The sequence below is a fragment of the Tamandua tetradactyla genome, chromosome 14 (assembly GCF_023851605.1).
Source record: "Tamandua tetradactyla isolate mTamTet1 chromosome 14, mTamTet1.pri, whole genome shotgun sequence".
In the NCBI taxonomy this organism is placed as follows: Eukaryota; Metazoa; Chordata; class Mammalia; order Pilosa; family Myrmecophagidae; genus Tamandua; species Tamandua tetradactyla.
In genome coordinates this window covers 8,592,223-8,604,793 of record NC_135340.1, presented here as the reverse complement: position 1 = coordinate 8,604,793, position 12,571 = coordinate 8,592,223, and the positions used below count along the sequence as shown (strand labels likewise).

General features: G+C 37.1%; 1 long non-coding RNA gene across 1 annotated transcript; it reads left to right on the top strand.

Annotated features, from left to right (window-relative positions):
• The first annotated feature begins 7,042 nt into the window (after positions 1 to 7,042).
• On the top strand, positions 7,043 to 10,494 carry LOC143654792 (uncharacterized). The gene is made up of 3 exons (XR_013161961.1): positions 7,043 to 7,146; positions 9,106 to 9,300; positions 10,172 to 10,494. It is a non-coding gene; the product is annotated as an uncharacterized LOC143654792 (long non-coding RNA).
• The last annotated feature ends 2,077 nt before the right edge of the window (positions 10,495 to 12,571 follow it).

Below are 12,571 nucleotides of genomic sequence, written 5' to 3'. Positions count from 1 at the left end.
CACTGATGTAAACTGACATTCAAGAATAAACTTGGAATATGTCATTGGTAAAAAAAAACAAAAAACTTCAGCTTCTGTGTGAGCGCAAAGAAAGAGATGTTTATTTGGTGCAAATTTTATATTTTTGGTAGCATATTATCTAATCTATCTTGTATGGTTAGCTTATTTGAACACTGTAATTGCACAGAAACGTGAATAGGGAGTGACAACTTGTTGGTCTGTACAAGTTGGTGTGATGCCCTGATAAATCCCAGAGTAAGGGGGGAAGAAGATTTTAAAGTATTTGCAAAGTCCCCTTGAAGGACTAAGGGAAAAGATGAAAATATTAAACTTCCCTCCCTGGGGAAAACCTGATATTCTCACAAGCTTTGGCAACTGCCAATTTGATGGGCCAGGCCCTCGATATTAGGCTTGTCCTTAGAAAACATTCCTGCAGAGGAGAAGCCAAGGCTCCTTATGATTATGCCTAAGAGTCAGCCCCAGAGAACCTCTTTTGTTGCTCAGATATGGCCTCTCTCTCTCCGCCAACTCTGCAGGTGAACTCACTTACCTCCCCACTACATGGGACATGACTCCCAAGGGTGTAAATCTCCCTGGCAATGTGGGACTCAATGCATGGGGATGAGTCTGGCCCTGGCACTGTGAAAGTGAGAAGTCTGGACCAAAAGGGGAAAGATAAATGAAACAAAATAAAGTTTCAATGGCTGAGGGATTTCAAATAGAGTTGACATCCTGGAGGTTGTTCTTATGCAGTATATAGGTGCCCTTCTCAGTTTTTGGTGTATTGGAGTAGCTAGAGGGAAATACCTGAAACTGTTGAACTATAATCCAATAGTTCTGATTCTTGAAGGTGATTGAATAAAACTAAGGAGCTTTTCAGGTGTGTTTGTGGGATTTTTAAAACCTTGTGACTGACACTCCTGTTACCAGTGTATGGACAATGAGTAAAAATAAATGTTTTGGGTGTTCCTTACTTCTATTTTTATTCTTATTTTTATTTTATTCTTAAAGTAATGAAAATGTTCAAAAATCAATTGCATTGATGAAAGCACAGCTGTATGATGAGCTTTCCATGAGCCACTGATTGTACACTTTGGATGATTGTATTGCATATGAATATATAATATATATCAATTTAAAGAGCTATTTAGAAATATGTATCAAAGATATTTAAAATATAACTTTCACCTACTAACATCTTCTCTGGGAATTATTCCTAAGAAAACAATTATAATTCCAAAGGCAGGAAAAGTTTTCAAGTTTCTTACATGAAAATGTTTAGCTATTAAAGTTAAGTTTTAAGTAACATGAGACAATGCTTGTTATACAGCTAACTAAAAAAAAAATCTATATATGATATGCAGGGCTTATCATGCCAACTATACAAAATCTGTGTAATTAAAGACTAAAGAGAAACAGAACAACAGTGAAAAATAATAGGGGGTATAAGGGGAATGGGGATTTTGTTTCAGAAGCTATGAAAATGTTCTAAAATGGTGGCAATGTCAGCACAGCTTTGTGATTATACTGAGAGTCATTGATTGTACATTTTGGATAGATTGCATGATACATGAATAAAGACATATTGTAAAAAACATCAACCCAGCCAAACTATTCTTTTCATTTGCAAGTAATTTAATGAAACTCTCAGCCATGAGTACTCATAGAAATATATTTATATGCTATAAGATACTGTATCCGGAAAACAAATCTCAGAGAGTTATCCCACTGAATATATAATTAATCAAAATAATTTATGAATAGCAAAAATATGATAAAATGAAGAGCATGGAGCAATGAAACCTTCCTAGTTAGAGTTGCTTTTTCAAAATTTGAGATGTCCCCTGAAAAAAGCAATCTTACACAAAAGACAATAGGTGGTAAAAGAGATAATCCATCTGTGTGTCATAGATGCTAGTGAAAATGTCTCTAATTAGGCAAAACAAATTGGACTTCTGAATATTTTCCAAGGGAGAGGACATCTAACCTCTGCCCTGGATATAGGTGTCACCATTTTCTCCTGCCCTTCCCAATGAGCTGTGGTGCTAGAATTAAAAGAATGAGGTTATCTTCAATTTCAGCCCCCAACTGAGTGAGAATTCAATTTGAACTGCAAAAGACAAAACAAACAAACAAAAAAAGGAGTTAGCTAAATGGAAGGCCAAAGCTGGTATTCCTAGTTACAGGGCAATAAAGCTTCACAAGATACCACAGAAAGAAAACAGACACCCACCAGAAAGCAAAGCCACTCAAGAAAGCTGGCCTATACAAAGTAAGGATTTTTGCATCAGTGATGCATTTTTAAATGGAAATCAGAGATATTCATTAAGGAAAGACTCTCTAACAAAGTACTGCTTACTTACCGGAACTTGATTTTTTTATTACTCTAAACTTTTTATAACTGTTTTATTAAGAACTATTTTAAAAAGATAATTTTTCAATAATAAATTATGATTTGGAAAGGCAAAGTTGAGAATATGATACTCATCTGCTTTCTAGGAGGGAAAAAATGATGTTTGATGCATTTATCCATTAATCAGTTTCACAAACTACTGCTCCATAGCATCTCAATAGAAATTCATGAGAGAAATAAAAATGTACGGATTTTTTTGACCCTGAACTTCTCAGAGTCCTTAATATGCTAATATAAGCACACGTTGTCTTCAAGTTCTTTACATTTGCAATGCCTTATACTTGGAAAGTTCTTCCTAAAAGGGAAATATGTCTAACACTTTCAAAACCCATTTGAAAAAGGAAAATATTTTTGAAAGCTATTAAGATCTCTCAAGTAGTGTTCAGAACCCGTTTGAAAATGCTGCCATAGAGATTTAGTACAACCCTAAGCATCATGCTAACTCAAGCATGAATATCAACCACTATTTCAGCATAGCAAAATTATGCAGTGCTAGTTAGGAAGGGTAGAAAGTTAGATTGGTTTGCTGACTGATACTTCCAAGTGTCTAGGAAATTGCTTGGCTCAAAAATATTAGTTGAAAAACTAATGGAAGAAAATAAACACTAGTAACTTTTTTCCTATCTTAGCATTTAAATGAGGAATCAGTTCTATTTTATATTACATTCACAGAACATTTAGACTCTTGGAAATTCAACATGAACAATAATATATAATTATAAAAAAATTACATCATATAGACACATGTTGGTGTCAGACACAATAAATATTTATCAATGAATAGGTGAATAATTATTTTAAATGTCTATTAGAAGTTTAACCTACATGCAATTACTTTTTCTTAAGCCACAAATCAATTTTCTATTAAGAAGTAAAATAGATACATGCCTTTACAATCTCACTTCATAAGTTTTATCATTTCTATTAAAATTATATACAATCAGAAAAATGGGTAAAGAAAAAAAAAGGAATCTAATATAGAAGAAATTTAAAATGCTCTGTAAATATGTAAAACTATCAAATTCAAAAAATAACCAAAGAAATACAAATTCGAATTACAGAAAAATATTTTTCATTTTTTACTTCAAAAAACTATTTGAAGTGCAAATATGCAGTTTGGGCAAGTCTATGGTTAAAGAGGCACTAGTATACAACTGATAGCAGTGTAAATTTGTGCAAAAAATTTCTGGAAAAATCCTGAGCAAAAATTTCTCATAGCTTTTGATCCGGTAATTCCAATTCCACACAAAAGAAATTGTATTATCATATCTATGAATTTTATTTAAGAAAAAGAAATGCACATACATTTTTATGTACAAGAAGCCCCATTGTATTAATATAATAAAACATTTTAAACAAAATTTATATTCAGAACTTGAAGAGTAGCTAATTAAAGAATCAGGTGATGCACTACTATGCAACTATAAACAAGGACTAAATTTTCTTGGATTTAATAACCTGGGGAAATTTTGATTTATATTTACTAAAAAAACATATGATAAAATATAATTATAATCTCAATTTGTTTTAAAATATCTCATAATTATTAATTTTTATAATTATTTTTTAAACTAATGAAATAAATACATATTTGAAGGATTTATTAAATTGCTTCTTAATCAGCTGGAAAGGATTTTGCTTTCTTTTATTTCATGTTTTCCAAATATGTATGCAAATGCTAAATAGCAAAGGGATGGTTAAATTAAGTTATTATTCGGTCCATCTAAAATACATGAAGGAAGCTGTGGTAGTTAGGTTCAAGTGTCAATCTGACCAGGTAAAGGTGCCTAGTTCTCTTGCTGTGGACATAAGCCAATGCCATGTGAACCTCATCTGTTGCTCATTACATCTGCAGTCAGCTAGGAGGTGTGCCTGCTGCAATGAATGATGTTGATTTAATTGGCTGGTGTTTAAATGAAAGAGCTCAACATAGCACAGCCCAAGCAGCTCAGCATACCTCATCTCAGCACTCACAGCTCAACCCAGGCCTTTGGAGATGCAGACAGGAATCACCCTGGGGAAAGTTGCTGGAACCCAGAGGCCTGGAGAGAAGGCCAGCAGAGATCACCCTGTGCCGTCCCGCATAAGAAAGAACCTCAGGTGAAAGTTAGCTGCCTTTCCTCTGAAGAACTAACAAAATAAATCCCCTTTTGTTAAAAGCCAATCTGTCTCTGGTGTGTTGCTTTTTGGCAGCTAGCAAACTAAAATAGATACCATCTTCAATCTTTAAAATAAACAGTAGAAAAGATTTAAATTAACATGCTGCCAAACAATACAATGGAAAGACATAGCTAAATCTCTCAGATACTCTGCATTGGTATGATATAAAATCAGGAGCTATGAGCCTACAAAATCAATACATCAAGGAATATTTACATCAGGGAATTGGCACTATAATAAATCACTTTCCCTCACAGCTTTTTATCAATGTATTTATTCCATGTGTGATGTCTGGATGAGGAAGGGAAATGCACCTACATTCTCTTCTCTTGGAAAATATATGAAGTTAGTAAATATCTCCCAAAAGTTAATAGCAATTCAGATAATCTGAAGGAGGTATTTCATTTCTAATTTATTTTATTATCTTTGTAGCTATAGTTTCCCTATCTTAGATAATAAGAAGCTGAGTGAGTTTCAAACTTGAAATCCCCCATTTGTTACTTTAGGGGGCTGTCAGTAGCAACAAATTAGATAGCTTTGTTCTTAGAGCCAGTATCCAAACTCCAAACTTCAGAGCCAGGTAGTTTTGAGTTTTTGACTCCTAGAGAGAAAGAAATTTGAAGAATACATGAGAGTCTAAAGCAAAATTGGTGTCCAAGAAATAAAGAAAGAGAGTTTCCTGCAGTGTTTTGGATGAAATAATGAAATGTTCATTAGAAGAGTCAAACTCAATTTTTAAAAAACTAGAAACAAAACCCTAACTAATAATATAATATATGGCAGAGTTTTTGATTCATTAAAAAGTTAACTTTATAAACAGATTTATTAAAGACCTAATACGGTAGTCTAGTGCCCAAATTCCCTCCTAAACAAAATGAAGGTCAAAGCATCTAATAGTCTGCTTGACCAGGATAAAGGCCAAGAAAGTAAAAACCTCCCCAGAGGGAAAAGGATGCAATCACAGATGTAAAGGGATGGGAGCAGGGTGGCACTGACTGTATCTTATTCTTAAACATTAATCCTAGTAAAAGTCTAGTAAAAGTCTAAAGCCCTGATTATTTTAGAGGCTCAATATCCTCGATGTCTTTGTTCTTAAATCATGTACTTATTGCCCCTTGTGCTTCTGTCACTCTTTTGAGTGCTACCCCTCTGGTCAGCCACCACCAAAGACACTCCTGTTCATAAACCAGAATCAAATAACGTAATTTGATCTCATAAATTGGGAAATCACCCCGCCCCAGGAATACACTGTATATAGTTCTCCTATACTTGAATATATATTAGGAGTAGATCTTTCATTTCCACATTAAAACTACCATAGGAAGATTCTGCCTCCTGTGTAGAGCAGTAAAAGCAGTTTTAAGGGGGCAGCTAATACGATCCCCTATGAAGTACCACAGCCTTAGAGGATTGTAGCCATTAAACAATATAAGTTTCTTGGAGAGATCAAGAGATTTCTGCGACCATTAAGGAACTAGAAAGAAGAGTAGGAATATTAGTACCAACCCATATCCCTTATAATAGCCCTGTGTGGCCAGTACAGAAACCTAATGGAAACTGGTACATGACAGTAGATTACCATAAATTAAATAAAGCAACATCACTTTCCTATGCGGCAGTTCCAAACATTGCCTCTCTACTATTAGAAATCAGTACTAATTTATACCAATATCATTTTGCTTTAGATTTAGCTAATGCTTTCTTCAGTATGCCCTTCACCTGGTCAACTTACTTTCACCTTCACCTGGGAAGAACAACAAAGGACTTTCACTGTGCTGCCACAAGGATGTCTACATAGCCTGACTATTCAACACAGCCTAGGGGCAAAGACTTGGCTAATTGGAAGAAATCTACATTTGTAATTTAATCTAGCACATTATATTGATATTATGTTAACCAATGATTTGGTTTCAGAACTAAAACAGGTGTCAGAGACCTTGATATCCCATCTTGAAAGCTGGGGATGGGCAATCAACTGTGATAGGCTACAAGACCCTGGCTCCTCTATCACATTCATGGCTGTTGTACAGTCAGGTAAGACAAAAACTATTCTTTCTGCAGTAATTGATAAGGTACAATATTTCCCTATGCTGCACATGCCAAAGCAATTAATGGCTTTCCTAGAACTACTCGGATATTGGAGAACTTTCATTCCCTATTTAGCTCAAATATTAAAACTGTTGTACATGCTAATTAGAAAAGGTTGCACTTGGGAATGGGATGACCACCTGCAAGTTGCTTTTGAAAAAGCAAAAAAAGAGCAATACAAGCATTGTGGGAGATAGATCCTGATTTACCCTGTGAGTTTGATGTGGTTAGTACCAACACTGTCTTCAAGTCAGGTTTGTGACAAAGGCAACATTATAATTGAGTTTCCCTAGGGTTCTGGTCACAGTTATGGAAAGTGTCAGAGTTAAGATATAGCCCTTAGTAAACAAGTATGTGCTTCTCATAGTGCTCTATTACAAGTAGAAGGTCTGAGGCGGAAACGTCCTATCACCTCGAGGAACTCCCTTTCTATATGGGAGTGGATTATGGACATGACCAATAAGCCACGTTCTGGAAGTGTACAAGTAAGTACCTTAACAAATTGGAAAGCTTACTTGCTACAGCATAGTGTTTTCTATATCAGCCCACTTAGTGCTGAGAGGTACAAGGTTTTAGGACAATTATCATATGCAGAAGATTCAACAGCTAAAATTGTCACACCTGGAATAGCTGTTTAAGTACCCACTATAGAGGGCACAGAAAGATTTCACAAGTCTGCTTGGTACACAGATGGACCTGTTAGCAGGCAGCCTCCCCACAGACAACTGTGTCAGTAACACCATGTGCTGCCACTATATGGTGGAAAATGGGCTCTATGCAAAGCAGTCAATGGGCTTATTTAAGAGCTGTACAGATGGCTGTAATGCATGAACCAGGAGATGTGAGCTGTTTAAAAAGGTCTTATGACGTGGATGGCAACCTGGAAACAAGAATAATGGACAGGGGCGGGCCGCGGTGGCTCAGCGGGCAAAGTGCTTGCCTGCTATGCCGGAGGACCTCGGTTCGATTCCCGGCCCCAGCCCATGTAACAAATACGGAGAAACAGAATACAATAAAACAAGAAAATGTTTCCCTTTCTTCCTTCCTTCCTTCCTTCTATCCTTCCTTCCTTCTCTCTGTCTTTCCTTTAAAAAAAAAAAAAAAAAAAAAAAAAGAATAATGGACAGTTATAGGTTACCCTCTATGGGGATAAGAAGTGTGGCAAGACATCTGGGATGCCTTCCAGCAATGAAAGGTAACTGTCTACCATGTCCCCACCCACACTCCTAACATGATACCCAAGAATGCTGAGACAGATGCCATTGCTCCAGTCCAAAGTCACACAACCGAAAACTCAAAATTAGCAGCCAAGTGGCTCCACTGAAAGAGCAGATACTGAGGTTAACAAACGTTATGGTGTTCAGCCCAGTAGTTCCAGCTACCCATCACAATGCAGCAACTTACAAACATCACACAGGACCGCCTGTTGTGTTCTCTGCAATGACCATGCTGATCACCCCACTAGATGGTACACATCAGCTGATCACAGACTCCAGTGACCTGGTGGCAAGTGGAGTATATCATCCCACTTCCACTCTTGGCAGGGGTATGGTATGCATTCACCATGGTTGATACTGCCAGAGGACTCCTTTTAGCTTTTCCAGTGGAAAAAGTTAATCAACAAGTGACCATTGGCTGCCTAAAAAAATGTAAGCAACATCGATGGGATGCTTATACAAATAGACAGTGATTGGGGAAGCCCTTATACCAGACAAATGACACAAGCATGGGGTATGGACTGTGATGTAATGTGAGGACTTTTCATCTACTCTAAACCCCACAGGTGTAGGCCTTATAGAAAGAATGAATGACCTCTTAAAGGAGCATTATAAAGACAATAAGAAATTCCTACAAATATGGGCTAAATTGTTATATCAGGCCTTAACATGCCTAAACTGTACACTTCAGGCTGCAGCCCCAGCTCCAGTTGAAGTGCTAATGGCAGGGCTGATGCAAGTACTAAGAATATCAATAAAAGAGCCAGGTGTTTCACAAGCTAAAAAGATGGCATATTAATTTATTGTTTCCTATGCCTCAGATCATACAAGGGGGGAGGGGGAGGATTAGGTCCTTTGGCCACGGTGCTGGCCAATGCAGCCATGCTGGTTAGGAACCTTAAGTCCATGGGGAATAGGAGTTACCCAAAACATTGTAATATGGTCACAAGGTTTACAAAAAAATACCTGTTAAAATTTTTATTACCAATCTGGGGCTTGGTAATAAAACCACTTGGACACGCTTATGCCTAGACTAATGATTGATGTCACAGTAGAGGACTCTCAAGACTTACAGTGGGGAGAATATCTGGTATTTAAGACCTCTCCACAATGCCTCTCTGCCTTTGTAGCTTACTATCTACCAATGGAACTCTGCCATGTGTATTATTAGATCAACAAGATTTACCCCAAATTGTCCCCCACATATATCCTTCTTTTCACCCATAGGTTTCTAGAAAATACCTATCTACAGTGAGTTTCGCCAGTCAGTAACTCATGTCCACAATCTAACCCAACGCTGGGTTTGCACAGACTTTCCATCTTTGTGTGCTACCAGCTTTCCCTGGACCAGAGCTCCCATTAACTGAATTACATGGAAGACCCTGCTGATGTGGCAAAACCCAACATACCAGCAAATCTGGGGTGAGATGTTCTCTTTTGATACTGAAATCTAATTACAGTCTTATAATAAGATTCACGCTTATGTTTTTCCCCTTGTGAGGGAACAAATAAATAAGCCCCAGCCAATATTACATAAACTTTACATGATAGGATAGGATGGCTGAGAGCAGAAGCAGTCACCTTAGACAGTATTGCCTGCATGGTATACCTTAATGGAAACTGAGATATGAGGCAGTTACCCTCACAAGGGCATAATTCCACTGGGAAGCTACAAAATGATAGGTTTTTCTAGGGGTAAAATGCCTCCCAAAGACATGGAGCATATGCCCCCCCATAGGATGGTTATGGACCTGTGGGTAATATAGATGGCCCTACTTACCTTACAACTGGACGTGGCACTGTACCTGGGAGCAGCCACATTATATGATTCTTTACCGCACACTCCAAGCAACTTGGAAATGGTTAAATCTAGACAGCACCTGAAGCATACCTCATGATGGTTTTATCCTTTAGCTATTCTTGCCCTAGGGGCAGCTGTGATGGTGACTGAAAAACATATAACAGCTTTAGCTAATCTGCTCAGGCACTTAATGACTCTCAATTATTAAATGATGCAACCACTTAATTATGGAAAATTGTCTTACAAAATAAAAGGTACAACCTGTGTCCTTAAAAACATACAATGTGTATAAATTCCTGATCACTCACATAATATTTCACAAGCTTTAAATCATGTGCAGGAGCACACATCACAGTCCTGATCAATTATCTACCAACCCCGTTTTTACTTATTCTAATTCTTTTACTTAGCCTTGGTGGCATTTCTTTGCAGGATTATCTGTCCTATACGTTGGATTATTACTAGTCTGTTGTCTTTATTTTGTTGTTGCAGTATATGGATGCAATGCCTGTCCTACAGTCAGTGCAATCTGTTACGTGGAATGGGTTGTGGCACCCCAGGGCCTGGACCCTCTTCTAAATAGGAATGAAATCCAAGCATCTAACAGCCTGCTGGACCAGGACGAATGTCAAGAAAGTAAACAACCTCCCCAGAGGGAAAAGAATGCAATCACAGATGTAAAGCTACAGGAGTGGACTGGCATTGATTTTATCCGATTCTTAAACACTGATCTTCATAGGACATCAGGTCTTTAGCCCCTTTAATGATTATACTAGAGGCCCAATGTCCTCATACTACTAAAATCATATACATATTGCCCCTGCACTTCTGTCTGCCTGTGGGGTGCTACCCCTCTGGCTAGTCAGCACTGGACACTCTATCCTGTCTTAAGCCCTAATAAATCTATGTCTGCTTCTGTGCCTGGTAAGTCTTTCAGTTTCATAGCAGCACCAGCTTATGCTCTTCACAAATTCGGTCTAAGCCTGAAACATCTAATCACTTACACGTTAAAGTTACAACTTCACATACATTTAACACTTTTAATTATTTTATTACAATTGCTGGCATTAATCCAAATAATGTAATTGGCTGTGATGTTTTAAAAAAAAATCAGACATGTACTTTTTTGACCTGTGTGCAATTTGCCATAACTGTACATTTACACAGTTATTCACATACAAATGTATTATTCCATGCAAACCCTGGGATAAACACTGGGGATAAAGGTATGAACCAAGTAGACATGATCATTGCCTTCAGAGTGTTTAGCCTTAAATTCACTTATGACTGAGAATGAAAATTAACTATCCCGTAGCACATCTAGAAATTCAATATATTCCTCAATAAAATCCTAATAGAATTTTTATGGAACTTGAAAATCTGTTGTAACTCTCATATGGGAAATAAATCAGCAAATACAAACAAGCCAATGTTTCCCACCATTTATTGAAACAGAATATGTAATTACAGTAATTGAAAGAGCATGGACTAGCACAGAATGCACACATACACACATACAGACATACACTAACATATATTATTCTAAACAAAAGGTCACTAAGGTGCAGCCATGTGAAAAGCAATATGGTATGTCCTCCAAAAGTTAATTACAAAATAATCATACGATCTGGTAATTCCACTTCTTGGTGTGTACCTATGCTGGCTTGAAAGGATGTATGGACCCTAGAAAAGCCATGTTTTAATTAAAATCCCATTTTGTAAAGGCAGAATAATCCCTATTCAATACTGTATGTTTGAAACTGTTATCAGATCATCTCCCTGGACATGTGATTTAGTCAAGAGTGGTTGTTAAAATGGATTAGGTGATGACATGTCTCCACCCATTTGGGTGGGTCTTGATTAGTTTCTGGAGTCCTATAAAAGAGGAAACATTTTGGAGAATGAAGGAGATTCAGAGAGAGCAGAGAATGCTGCAGCACCACGAAGCAGAGTCCAGGAGCCAGCGACCTTTAGAGATGAAGAAGGAAAACGCCTCCTGTGGAACTTCATGAAACTGGAAGCCAGAAGAGAAAGCTAGCAGATGGCGCTGTGTTTGCCATGTCCCCTTCCAGCTGAGAGAGAAGCCCTCACTGTGTTCACCATGTGCCTTCTCACTTGAGGGAGAAACCCTGAACTTCGTCGGCCTTGAGAGACCTTGAGCCACAACCACCTATCTAAGGTTAATTAATCCACAGAATCTATGAGGTAATAATGCTTATTGTTTTGGATTGCTAAGCGTTGGATAATTTGTTTTACAGTGATAGATAATTAATATAAGAACCTAGCATACAGTAAGTATGTGTTTGCTAAATAAATAACATATAACTCAAATACAAATAAAACATTTTCCTGAACTTAAAGAGCTTACATAAAATAATAGGAAATGATAATTGGCTATGTAGAAATTACTTGAAGCAAAATATAATAAGCATCATTAGAGATCTAAGTAAGAAGTAGCTCATTTAAAGAGAACTTTTACAAATTCCTACTGCCACATTAACTTATCTGTCCACATCCGTACCATATACTCCAATATCCCTCCAGATACCACGACAGACAAACTCTCTGTGTTCCTAACTTGAGTCACTACTTCTCAGATATTCATTCTTATGCATTCACTCATTGACCCTTTCATTAATCTTTCAACAAACAGTTTGAGTACCTATCATCTGCCAGGAACTCTGTTAGGTGGTTGGAATATGCTCGTTGTTTGCCCTCATAAAGGTTATATTCTAAAAAGGAGAAGATAATAAATTTTAAAATGTAAAATATAAACTATCGTAGAAGGCTATCAGTGCTTTCGGAGGAAGAGAAGAAACAAATCAGAGTAAAAGGATGGAGAATAGAGTGGGGCTGGCTATAATTATAAATTCTGCATTTGTCACTTTCTCT